Source organism: Pseudophryne corroboree, chromosome 3 (genome assembly GCF_028390025.1).
Source record: "Pseudophryne corroboree isolate aPseCor3 chromosome 3, aPseCor3.hap2, whole genome shotgun sequence".
Taxonomy (NCBI): Eukaryota; Metazoa; Chordata; class Amphibia; order Anura; family Myobatrachidae; genus Pseudophryne; species Pseudophryne corroboree.
Window position 1 is genome coordinate 181,780,839 of NC_086446.1, and position 13,190 is coordinate 181,794,028.

Sequence of the window (13,190 nt, forward strand, 5' to 3'; positions counted from 1 at the left end):
AGCAGCTTACTGGTAACACAACAGAACACGTGGATGTGATTCGTCAGCGTTGCGATGCGTCCATCATTAGCTGGTGGATCACAGCGGCACCTGTACAGTGCATCATCAAGAACGTGATATCGCGGACGCGCCCCCATCTGTAATAGTCAAATTGCTTTCTAACAAATATTTAAAATGCCAGCTCTAATATATACTGAGGACGCCTGCATCAAATTGCTTTCTAACAAATATTTAAAATGCCAGCTCTAATATATACTGTGGACGCCTGCACATCTTATTACCATGTGCTATGAATGTGCGCTATACATCACAAAACACTGCATCCCATAAGAGAAAACAATACACCCACACATTATCTGAGTTCCAAAGCTCATTGATGTATATATTTGTTATTAAAAGGATATGTATTCAATATATCACAATGTACAGTGTATATATATATATATATAGTTACATGGTTACAATTTACACAGTAAGCAGTTAATACAAACTAATTCAAATACATACATGGCCAGCGATACAATTACCATATTTTGCTCAAATAAAGTCTCCATTCCACATCACTCTCTCTATCTCTCTCTGTAAAATCATGCAGCCATTGGACAGTCAACATCTCCACCATCATCTGGGATGAAAAGAACAGCCAGCTCTTGTGTCTGCAATCAGCTATATACTATGTAGTTTGGGGGAGTGCACAGACTAGTGTAGGGGAGGGAACTTTCTCATTCATGATGAGTCACTGGTCAGTTCATATGCAAGCAAGGTCCAGCCTTGATGGTGTAATTACAGGAGATAGCCACTGGTCAGGCATGTTGTTTTTTTAGGAAATCCATTGTTCTAATAAGAGCGACTTTAGCTTTCATTAATTTAATCATATCTACTTGTTGCAATGAGCTACAACTTAATAACAGGCATCAAATTGATATACACATTAATCTGGTTGCTTTAATGTCAAACACGACATGCCCATCTTGCTTTGTTCCAATGATACACATACATGACGTTACTCCATTATATAATTTGAAACTTTATGATGTCTGGCGCTTGATATGTTCAAATTATGTGAGTATGAAATATGTGTCGAAACTATCTCTGTGGCATGTCTGTGTAAATGCGTATGTTACCATATATTGCTGTGCTCGCTGCGCGTATTTGAAAGCTTAGCGACACATAATGTGTGGAGTCTGTATGTTCTCTCTATGTAATATTTTTGACTTCGACAGTTGGTAAATGCGTTTAGAAGATGACCACTGTCAGCCTTTGTAATGGCCACTTTCAGACCACAATAACTGGTCCCAGTTATGCCGGAAGCAACCAGCCACTTTACCCAGGTGGACCAATTTATTTAAACTTGGAACTGTTTTACGTGTGGTCAAATTTGTAATTTACTCTGGGCCTGAAGTAGGGATGTTTAAACCCGATGGTTTCCCTACATCTCCCATGGTGTGGTGGGGCGTCTGCACAGGACCTATCCTCACACGCAGTGCCCGCAAGCTGCAGCCTGATTGACAGGCTGTTGGTGTTTAAGGGTGGGTGAAGCTGGCCAGCATTCCCAAAAATGGAGGCCAGCCCCCGTTTTGCAGGAGTGTTAAGGCCGGGTCTGCATCTTCGGATGCAAATTTCCTGGCTTCTGCAGCATGAACAGCACGGCCATCCTGTGGGTTACTCAGATGGCTGATGTTCATGCAAGTGATCTGATGCTGCATCTTTAGACGCATCAGCAGATTACACAAGCAGGCAGGAGGCGCCTGTTTTCAGAAGGGGCCTCCTGCACCAATTGCATATTTACACACTGCAGCTGTGTGTACTGGCCCTCATTCCGAGTTGGTCGGTCGCAAGGCGAATTTAGCAGAGTTGCTCACGCTAAGCCGCCGCCTACTGGGAGTGAATCTTAGCTTCTTAAAATTGCGTCCGATGTATTCGCAATATTGCTATTACAAACTACTTCGCAGTTTCAGAGTAGCTCCAGACTTACTCTGCCTGTGCGATCAGTTCAGTGCTTGTCGTTCCTGGTTGACGTCACAAACACACCCAGCGTTCGCCCAGGCACTCCCACCGTTTCTCCAGCCACTCCTGCGTTTTTTCCGGAAACGGTATCGTTTTCAGCCACACGCCCCTAAAACGCCGTGTTTCCGCCCAGTAACACCCATTTCCTGTCAATCACATTACGTTCGCCGGAGCGAAGAAAAAGCCGTGAGTAAAAATACTTTCTTCATAGTAAAGTTACTTGGCGCAGTCGCAGTGCGAACTTTGCGCATGCGTACTAAGCGGATTTTCACTGCGATGCGATGAAAAAGAACGAGCGAACAACTCGGAATGAGGGCCACTGTGCCCATCTCTGAATTAGGTGCTCTGCCAGTAAACCTTGTTCTGAGGGGCAGGATCAGCTTTGTGGTATAGCAGTTTTCTACTCCATTTTCTACTGCATGTTCTTTGTAAATGTGGTATTAATTACTTGCTATTTATTGATGTCAGTTAGGTGCTCTCAAAGTATAAGTGACGTTGGAAATTATGAAGAGGGAAACACTTAAACACTACTAAGCAGACAGGTTGCAAATTGATAGAGTTAATGTTTAACTACATATTTAGTAATGTTGAAAGTAAGACACATGTCCGTTAAGGACATCCTTTGAAAATTTGCTAAATATCTGTGCATTATGCACTGGTGACATGGTCTGATCTATACGAGGAAGTGGGGTTAACACTTTGGGAAACGTGTTGCATTTGGTCTATACTCAGTGGCAAACGCAGGATTTGCATGGGGTTTTTTCCAGAACTGGGCGGAGCCAATCACGGGGGTGGGGACTGAGGTGACCCAGTATATGCTGGGTCCGTAAAACTAGTGTGTTTGTGTGTGTGTGTGTATATATATATATATATATATATATATATATATATCTACACACATATATATATATATATATCTATACATATATCTACACACACATATATATATATATATACATACACACACACATACATATACACGGGTGGTCTTCAGTATGCCGGCGGTCGGGCTCCCGGCGACCAGCATACCGGCGCCGGGAGCCTGACCGCCGGCATACCGACACCTATTCTCCCTCGTGGGGGTCCACGACCCCCCTGGAGGGAGAATAGAATAGAGTGGCGCGCGTAGCGTGGTGAGCACAGCGAGCCCGCAAGGGGCTCATTTGCGCTCGCCACACTGTTGGTAAGCCGGCGGCCGGCCTCCCGGCGCCGGTATGCTGGTCGCCGGGAGGCCAGCCGCCGGGAGATCGTAGTGAACCCATATACACATATACATAGCATATTAAACATGCATACATATATATATATATATATATATATATATACACACATACAGTACACATATATATACACATGTATATATATATATATATCATATGTGTGTGTGTGTGTGTTTATATGTATGTATGTATATACATGTGTATATATGTAGGCACATGGATATATATGTACTATAATTAAAATAAAGTAAACTTTTATTGCACTTGCAAGTGCCACCAGGAAGACAGCAGGCTGCAGAGGACGCTAGACAGTCATTAATAATACTCATGCAGCTAAAAAAAAAAAAAAAAAAAATTTTTTTTTTTTTTAAAGTGGAGGGGGGTTTCTGGGTACTCGGAACCCCCCCCCTGGGTGCGCCATTGATACTACAAAGACCCTACTCTGTTTACCTTTCTTTTTTGTCTTTTTTTTTTAAAGTGTTTTAAATGCCTACACGGAGGGGTCCTTACACATTTAGCCATTGGGTACAGCCACACACTGAATCCACATGTTTAGCAACCGGGAAGCCGCAAACAAAACTCTCCGGCTGCCCTATGCAAATGCATTCTGCACATCCACAATTACATTGCACCGCATTGCTTTTGTTATACAGCCGGTATTATTGTATTATTGATTGGTGGAAGGCGCTGGCCATCTACCAGTCACATTTGTGGGACGATACAAACACTAATTAGTGGATGGCTCTATTAATCAGAAAAAACTGCATCAGGGAGTATAGGCAATTTCCCATTCTCTTGATGCCTGGGTCGGAAAAAGCGTGAAAATCCAACATGTTGGGATTCCTTGATTGCCAATTATCAGACTCAGTCAGTGATGTTTAATATGTATTTTTTCCGAATTCCCCGACGAATCCCCAATCATTGTTGTCCACTGATCAACATTTCTTTTTTGCCGATTGCTGCGTGGGGAATCGCAGCCTGATGTAAGGCTCACATTATTGTATTGGGCTGCACCCAGTGGCGGACTGGCACACCGGGACACCGGACCAGATTCAGTTTGACTGGTCAGACGTCCCCTCCCCATACTGGCCGGCTGCCGCAGTTGTAGCTTAGCTCCGATCACGGCAGCGTTAACTCAGTGGTGTGAGTGTGGCGGTACGCTCGGGTTCGGCGTACCGTTTAGAATCTGTCTGCAAGTACGCCGTACCCCCGCTCACTGTATAGCCGCTGTTAGCAGCTAGTTCTGTACGTCTCCGCCAACGAGCACCAAGGACTTGCTCAGCGGCACCTACTTATTTTGAGGGCTGCTGGGAGTGTCGCTATGCTCGCCACACTTCGGGCTTAGTAACTTAAGGGAGCAGTTGGCGGCGTGGATAGTGAAAATGCTGTCCCGCCGGCCTAGCTCCTCTCCCCTAACGTCAGAGGTCCTTTAGCCCACTTGGTTCTAGCATCTACCATAGGGTACAGCAAAGAAACACCAGCGCAGGCTCTCTATGTAATTTTACCACTAAGTGCAAGTCATGGTGCCCCCCCCCCCCCCCCCCCTGTCATTTTGTTCTGGATAGAAACATAGAATTTGACGGCAGATAAGATCCACTTGGCCCATCTAGTCTGCCCTTTTTTTTTATCCTATAGGTAATCTCAACCCTTTTTGAACCTTAATTCTTTGTTCATATATTCATATGCCTATCCCAAGCATGTTTAAATTGCTCTACAGTCTTAGCCTCTACCACCTCTGATGGGAGACTATTCCACTTATCCACTACCCTTTCTGTGAAGTCATTTTTCCTTAAATTTCCCCTGAACCTCCCCCCCTCCAGTCTCAGTGCATGTCCTCGAGTTCTAATACTTATCTTCCTTTGAAGAATGTTTCTCTCCTGAACTTTGTTAAGACCCTTGATATATTTGAAAGTTTCTATCATGTCTCCCCTTTCCCTTCTCTCCTCCAAACTATACATGTTAAGATCTTTTAGCCTTTCCGGGTACGTTTTGTGATGTAGGCCATGCACCATTTTAGTTGCCCATTTTAGATACCCCCCTGATCCTTATTCTCGGTTTGCAGCTGCATCTCTCCTCCTTGGTGTTGGTATGGTTTCAGTTGTTATTGTAGAAGATGGGAGGTGTTAGGTCCGGTGTATGACGGTAATTGAGGAAGGGGGGCAGTTGTCAGGTCTAGGGTATGACCACAATTGAGGGAGAGGAGGGGATGTCAGGGGTGGGGGTCAGGTCTGGGGTATATTGCAACTGAGGGAGGAGAGGTGAGGTTGTCAGACCTGGGCTCTAATTTTTAATGAGTAAGATCTGGAGTCTAGTTGTTAATGTTACAAAACCATTTGGAATAATTTATGAAATTCACTATTTTGCTTAAACTGTTGGTGTGTATGTAGCAGATTGTGTTTAAGGCTGAAATAAATGTATGTTTTTATACCAAGTCCATAATATTCTTATTTGTTTTTACATACTATACAGTAGAGTGGGACTTTACAAACATGTACTAATCGTACTTTTTGTGATTTGTCATGTTAGTATGTTGATGTTAGTATGTAAGAGAGGGAGAGCTGCTCCCTCTGGGAGTAATTGGACAGAATATGGGCGCATGTGCAACCCCTTTGAATGTATGGCAGAAAATGTGTGCAGTCGTCCACATACAGCATTGTATACATCTTGTATACATCTTGGACCCTATCCTGTATGTTTGGTTTGCTCCTCCTCCTCCTCCTCCTTCTCCTCCTCCTCATCATCATCATAAGTGCACATCAGCCTGGAAACATACAGCTAACTCTGTGGCCCGCAGTTCCATCAACACACCCTGAAACGTGAGAAGGCCACTGTACTGGCTAATTATGCTTCTTCATTTATACAGTAAGTGGGGATGTACTTGAAATGTGAACACTTGTACTAGCGGGCCTGATTCAGAAAGAGGCACAGTAGCACCGCTGTGCTAAAATATGCTAATGCTGCAGTAGGCATCATGTGTAAATAGACGCCTCCTGCCGGCTTCTGTGATTTGCTGCTGCGTCTGAAGACACAGCATTGGATCAGTCTGCATTTACATCTGTCATCTGAGTATCCTTCAGGTTACTGAAGTTAATCAGTGTTTTCACGCAGTCGCAGCCAGTGGCGTCGGCATTCCTAGAAAACAGTGGCGGCTGCCCCCATTTTCGGAAACGCTTGCCATTGCCAGCCCTTCCCCGCTTCCAAACTGCTGCAGCATGTCAGTCATACTGCAGCTTAAGGGGCATTGCGACCACAGTCGCAGACAGAGAACTGAACATGCACAGTACAGATCCTGCGCAAGCACAGATCTCACAACATCGGAGATGTCCACAAACCATCGGGTCTTAGTTCAAAAGCATGCACCATGCACAAACATAAAACAGGCTTACATTCAGTCCCTTAGTGAGCAGTGACATAGGTGTATGAGATAGCAAAGCACATTGGTCCTGGTAGCTGTGAAAATATTCCTATATTGCATATATTTATTGCTACAGTGGTTCCTGTATTGTACATTAAGTCACGAGGTTCTATGTATTGTATTTTGGTTACTAGTATACTTCTTTTATTGTATTAAACATCCTAGTGACATTTGGTGGACCCCTTCATTCTAAGTAAAGCATTCGTTACCTCTAATACCAAGAAATAAAGACACGGAGACTTGAATTTGGCAGAAAAATTGCTAGCTATTTATTTGACCCTAACCATAGCAACCCTGTAAATGAAAACTTTGTTAAAATGCCGATTCAGCCGGCATATGGTGGCAGAAAAAAGAACGGCTCTATTAAACTGATGCTAACCTTAAAATGCTAAATTCAAAACCATCCTACTTTAACTACAAACTATCAAAAACGGTAATAGGTGCTAGCTCAACCCCCACAGTGACTACCCACCCTGATGGGTGCCCATACCGCTGCCTCCCGGTCGGGTGGTCGAGCGGTCAATAAGTCGATGGAGGTGAGTGCACCTAAACCACATCAAACTGTAAATCACTACAGCTTACCATACAACTACAAACTGCCGTTCTTTTCCGCCAACAGCGAAAGACTCCTCCCCAGAGTCTTCGCACCGCCACCATAACCTCACCCTAACCCCTGCAACACTAGGAACAGATCCTCCAGGAAAAACATCATCCCCTCATTGGATAGATGCACACCATCAGGCCGAAAAAGGTGACTGTCTCGGAACCGAATCCTAGAGTGGCGAACTACCTTGCCTCCGTGGGACAGCACCCACTTCGCCCCCGCCCCATTCACCTTCTTTCTGTCCTCATCCATCAGGCGACCATCCGCCACCCCTCGCCAACTCAACCTTGGCACTATCAGGGAGAAAACCAATGCACAATTGGTCCAAGCTGCGGCCACACTTGCCAGATCCTGTATCATGGCACACCGCAGCTCCAAAGATGTCGTCTTCCCTAGATTGTTGCCACCTAGATGGACAACCAGTACTCTAGGAATCCCATGCTTGCTGGCCTGACTAACTAGTCTATTCCTCAGATCTTTCCACAGCATTCCTCGCCAACCAAGCCATCTAAAAAAGGGGGTAAAACATGTAAGAACTCAGCTGGAGGTGAAAGCGTAAAGACCTGCTGAGGGACTCTGATTAGAACAGATTAGCCGAATTGTGGATTAGAATTCAGTCCGTCAAGTCAGGCAAAAAATCGCAAAATAACTCCAGACCCCCGCTGCCGGCTCATGCCAGCAACGGCGAGTAGCTAATCCCTGAGTAGGATAAAAACGGGAAGACAAACAAACTCACTACACCATAACGTACTGAACTGTTACAACATGATTAACCAACTGTAATTGAACAAAAAGTACGCGCGAGCCAACATCTCATGCAACGGGGCGAATATACCGTCTGTAACTTGATGACTTCCATCGCCCCACCGCCTGGATCACAGCCATGGAAAATCCCGCCGCCGCAGCCGACGTCGCAGCCCCTATGCGGAAGGAATGCGTCCTGAACGCAGCGGGTGGAAGGCCCAAGCTCGCAAGACAGCGACCCAGCATCCAACGAAATTGATACTTCGTCATCGGCAGCCCGTCATAATGCAGCAGCCATGACCCCCGACCGTCGGGCCGTACTGCCTCATACTGCACTGCCAACCTTACTGGGCAAATGCTCTCTTCAAGTGCCGGAACCAAGGTGACCCATCGACCTCTCCCCAGTTGGTCCGTCTTAGAGCGACGCAATCTGCAAAGCAAGGACCTCTCACCCACCACCACGTCCCCGACAAGCATGCGCGAATCTGCTCGCTTAGAAGGCGCTGCCAATTCCGAAACCCTAAAGGCCCCGTGGTAAGCCATTGAGAACGCCAAACTGAACAACAGCGACTCAAACATGGACGACGCGACACCTCCAACCGCCCTGATGACAGCCGGCAACAAGGCCGCATCAATGGGCCGTCTCCTGTCAGGCGGCGTCGGCGCGACTCGCGCCCATCCTTTCATCGCCTTCAGCAGAATCCCACTTTTCGTCACGCCGGGGACGCCCTTTATTTTGCTGAAAAACGAAATACCAGCCAAGTACCGGGATACCACCGCTCTGGACCTACCCGAAACATACAGCTGCCAAATAAAAGAAAGCATCATCCGATGCCCGCTCTTACCTTGTTGATTTCGTCCTCGAACAAACTCCTCCCACTCGCTCCAAGCTTGTCCGTAAGCCTTAAGCGTGGTTGGCGCGACGGACCGCAACGCTAGACCCTCCAGTCCGGCCCGATCACCTGCCAAACATAACCGGGACAATGAAAACCATGCTCGTCGGCCTCGGGTGCCAACAAACAAACCTTTCCCACTGCCCTCGTGACAAAGCGTCGGCAATCCCGTTCTCCAGCCCTGGCACATGCTGCGCGCGGAACCACACGTTCCGACGCAGGCATGTCAACAGCAACCGCCCCAGCACCCGCAGAACGACCAGCAACTATTTACCGCATGCACCACGCCCAGATTGTCACATCTAAACAAGATGCTGCGATGAGCCAGCCGATCGCCCCAGACCTCCAGCGCCACCATAATGGGGAAAAGCTCCAGAAGCAAAAGGTCCTAAGTTAAACCTTCGCGATGCCATTCCGCCGGCCACGAGGCCGCGCACCAAGATCCCTCCAGATAGCAACCGAATCCAGAGGCGCCCGCTGCATCGGTGAACAGCTGCAACCTAGCGCTGTCCACCATTGGGGCCTGCCATATGCACACCCCGTTGAAGTCCTCCAGGAACGAGGCCCATACAGCCAAATCCCTCTTAATCTCTGAGGACAATCGCACGAAATGGTGTGGTCTGGCACACCCCGCAGTCGCCCTTTCTAGCTTCCGGCAGAAAACCCTGCCCATCGGGATTACCCGACAAGCAAAGTTCAACATGCCCGGCAAGGACTGCGCCTGCCGCAGTGTGACCTTACGCGACCTCTCAAACCGGCAAATAGCGTCGCGGAGCTTCACCACCTTGTCCCGAGGCAGCCGACACGATCCTGCCACTGTGTCAATCTCAATCCCCAAAAAGGACAAACAGGAGGACGGGCCCTCTGTTTTATCCTCGGCCACAGGAACGCCGAAGTGGAAAAACAGCGCTCGGATGCTGAAAAGCAAGTCGCCGCACCGTGGTGAATTTGCCGGACCCGCGCACAGGAAGTCATCGAGGTAATGGGCGACCCCGTGACCCCCTGACGAAGACTCCACGCACCAATGTAGAAACGTGCTAAAACGCTCGAAAAATGAGCATGAAATGGAACATCCAATCGGCAAACATTTGTCGATGAAATACTCCGTTCCAATCCGGAAACCCATAAAACGGAATGAGTCCGGATGTAACGGCAGCAACCGAAAAGCGGACTCAACATCAATCTTAGCCATGAGGGCCCCCGTCCCGTAACTGCGGACCACCTCCAACGCTTCGTCAAACGACTGATACACCACCGAGCAATGAGCCGGCGGTATTGCGTCATTGACCGACGCCCCCGACGGGTAAGAAAGATGCTGAATGAGCCGGAAAGCGCCTGGAGTCTTCTTGGGAACCACCCCCACTGGAGAGATGACCAAGTCATCCACCGGGGGCGATAGAAACGGTCCCTCCATCCTGCCCAACCTGACCTCCTTATCCACTTTCTCCCGCAGCACTAACGGCAAGGCTCGGGCAGACTGGAGGTTCCGCTGGGCCCGCACGGACACCTCGCTCGCAACAGGCAAGCGAAATCCAAACTGAAAACCGGAAAACAAAAATTTAGCATCCTCCCTATTCGGATACCAGTCCAACCACCGGCCCATAGTCTCCAATTTAATTGGTGTTGGCGCTCTGCGGAGCGCTCCCGCCCGCGGCCTGTCTGGGGGTAAGTTTGCTTAACCCGGGCACCCTGCCGACTGCCTTTGAAGCAGGAGGAGGCTGGGTGGGATCCGCCACATTGCAGGCACGAGTGTCGAAAACGACACTGCTTGCCGAAGGAACACGCCGCGTTGTTAAACGCGAAACATTTTCCTTTTGTGGCGGTTCGCCCCCCTGCACGTACGGCCGACCTACCTGGCTTGGCCAATCCGCCGTCCGCGCCGGACCCCTGGGCGGACGACCCTGCGCGGTGCCCGTCCGCCCCCGGTTTCCGGGGCTCGTCAGCCTGTTGCGAAGCCCGAGTGACCTTGAGCCAGACCTCAACGTCCTTGAACCCAAAGTCCATGACCTGCAAACCGTCCTGCTTTTCCCTGAATTCCTGGTCATACCTACGCCACTCCGAACCTGAAGATGTGCGCTGCATGTCGTGTATGAGATGCAGGTACCGAATTATGTTCATGTGCTCGTCCGGCCTGTCCTCCAGGTAACACGCCGCGAAGACCCAAAACCCGGCCAGCCAATTATCGAAGGTACGGGATGCCTCAGCCCCGATGCCCTTCTTTGCGGCCGCCGCCTTATACTCCTTTATCGCGTCCTTCGTCAAGACGAACACATCAACGAAGTCCCCTTTGCGAATCTTCCTGCGGCAGCTATCTCGCAGTCCCCGCATTACAGCAGTATAGTCGCAGCGTACCACCCCGGGCAAATCGCGGCGTTTCTTTCTTGGCCCTACGAGCTTCCTCGCTAAGCCGCTTGCGCCTCTTCCGCCTCTTCTGCTGGCCCGCTGCCCTCTTGGCGAATTTCGTCGCCCGCTTCTTTGCCCTAGTCGTGCTACTGACTTCGGACGCCTGCGACGACAGAGAAGATGAAGAGGAGGAAGAGGAAGAACGAGAACTAGAGCTCGTGGAGGAACCCGATACCGACTGCACCACCTCACCTGATGCCGCCGACTGCCCCGACATGGAATCCTCCGGCATGGCCAAACCGACGTCTTCCTCCCCGTACTCTGCCATCTCCACTTCCCCGAGATCCCCTGTAAGAGAGAAAGAAGCGGAGGACCCAGCCAGCACTCGCGGCTCATGCCGAGCCCTCCGTGAGGGGGGCGTTGCCGCCGCGCGCCCCTGCGCGTCCTGCCCCGGACCCTGTTCCAATTCTGCGGCGGCCGCCCCGAGCTCCCGGCAGGCGCGTGCCACTCGCTGCGCCGCCGAAGCACGCCGCCCGCCGGACCCGCCTGCCCCCGCAGGTGCGCCGGAACTTGCAGCCGCCCTCGGGGAGGCAGCCGCGGCTAGCGGCCCTAATGCTTCCACCACCGTGGCCAGGGCCGACGCCAGCGCTCTGGAGGGGTCGTGACCGCCCCAAAACGCGGCCACGGGCCCCAAAGGACCTCCAGCTGGGGCCCGCGCGTGACCACGTGCCCGCCGCCCGACAGGCGTGAACCGGGCACCCGACGCCCGCTGCCCCGGCGGGAAAGCGGGGGCACCCCTATCAGTGCCCGCACTGCCCTCACTCTCCCCCTCCGAATACGCCCCCTCCCCCTGCGGATCGGAAATATCCCTCGCCGCTGGGGGGGACCCGCCGCGAGACCAAGCGGCGCGTGCAGCAGCCCTGCGGCCACTAACCCATTCCCTGTCCCCCCTCCTCCCCCGCAGGCCGCTGGATTCCGGCTCCAGGGGAGTGATTTGGGGAGACAGGGAACCCCGCGGCGCAGCTGCGCGCGCTCGTGTGCGCACTGCGCCGCTCGCAGTGGGCACGGGCTTGCGCGCATCCCGTGCGCGCGCCCCGTCACCTCTCGCTGCCGCACCCCTTTGTGCCGATCCCGCACGCCCCTGCCAGTCCCCTGCATCAGCAATTGCCCTGCCTCTCCTCCCCCCCCGGCTGCCTGGGAGATATCAGGGGAGACAGCAGGGCTGACGTCCCACTGCTCTCCGCCACAGAGCTCCCGCCTGCCGCACTTGTAGTACCCGCCGCGCGAGGCTCCGTAACAAGCCCCGCGTGGCGAACAGCCGACCCCCGTCTGGCCTCCCCCCCCCGCCCGGCACCTCCACCCGGCCGCGGCAAGGGGGGAGTGATAGAGGCCGCGTGTGGATCCCCCGCCGGACGCCCGCCGCGGTGCGCATGCGCGCACCCGCGGGCGCCGGACACCGCCGCTTCATCTGCCGCTCCCGGAGGCGAGGGCCGATGCCCGTCTACCTCCGGGCGGCCTGACCGGACCTCCGGCCCACCCCGCAAAGCCGGCCCGGCCCCCAGCGGCGAGGCCGACCTGGTCCGCCGCATTGCGCTCCCGCCCGAGCCCGTGGAGGCTCCGGGGGACGGAGCCCCGTCCCCCAGGCCTGCCACCCCTTCCCCCGGTCCAGCTCCACCGCCAGAAGCGCGGTACCGAGCTGGGGGCCCGGCGGAACGTCGAGGGCGGGAAGCCATTTTAACAAAGGGAATGCAGGGGAGCTATATGCTTCCAGCCAATGCAGGGATGCAGGGAACTGAATAAACACCTCAAAATCGAAAAAACCGCAGGGAACGTGAATAAAATGGGAAGTTCTGCACTGCAGCACTCACCCACACAACAAGGCAATTTCACCAACAAGAGAGAGACAAAATGGCCAATCCTTCCCTATATATACTAACCCTCCCCTTTTTCCAAAGGGCTGGACT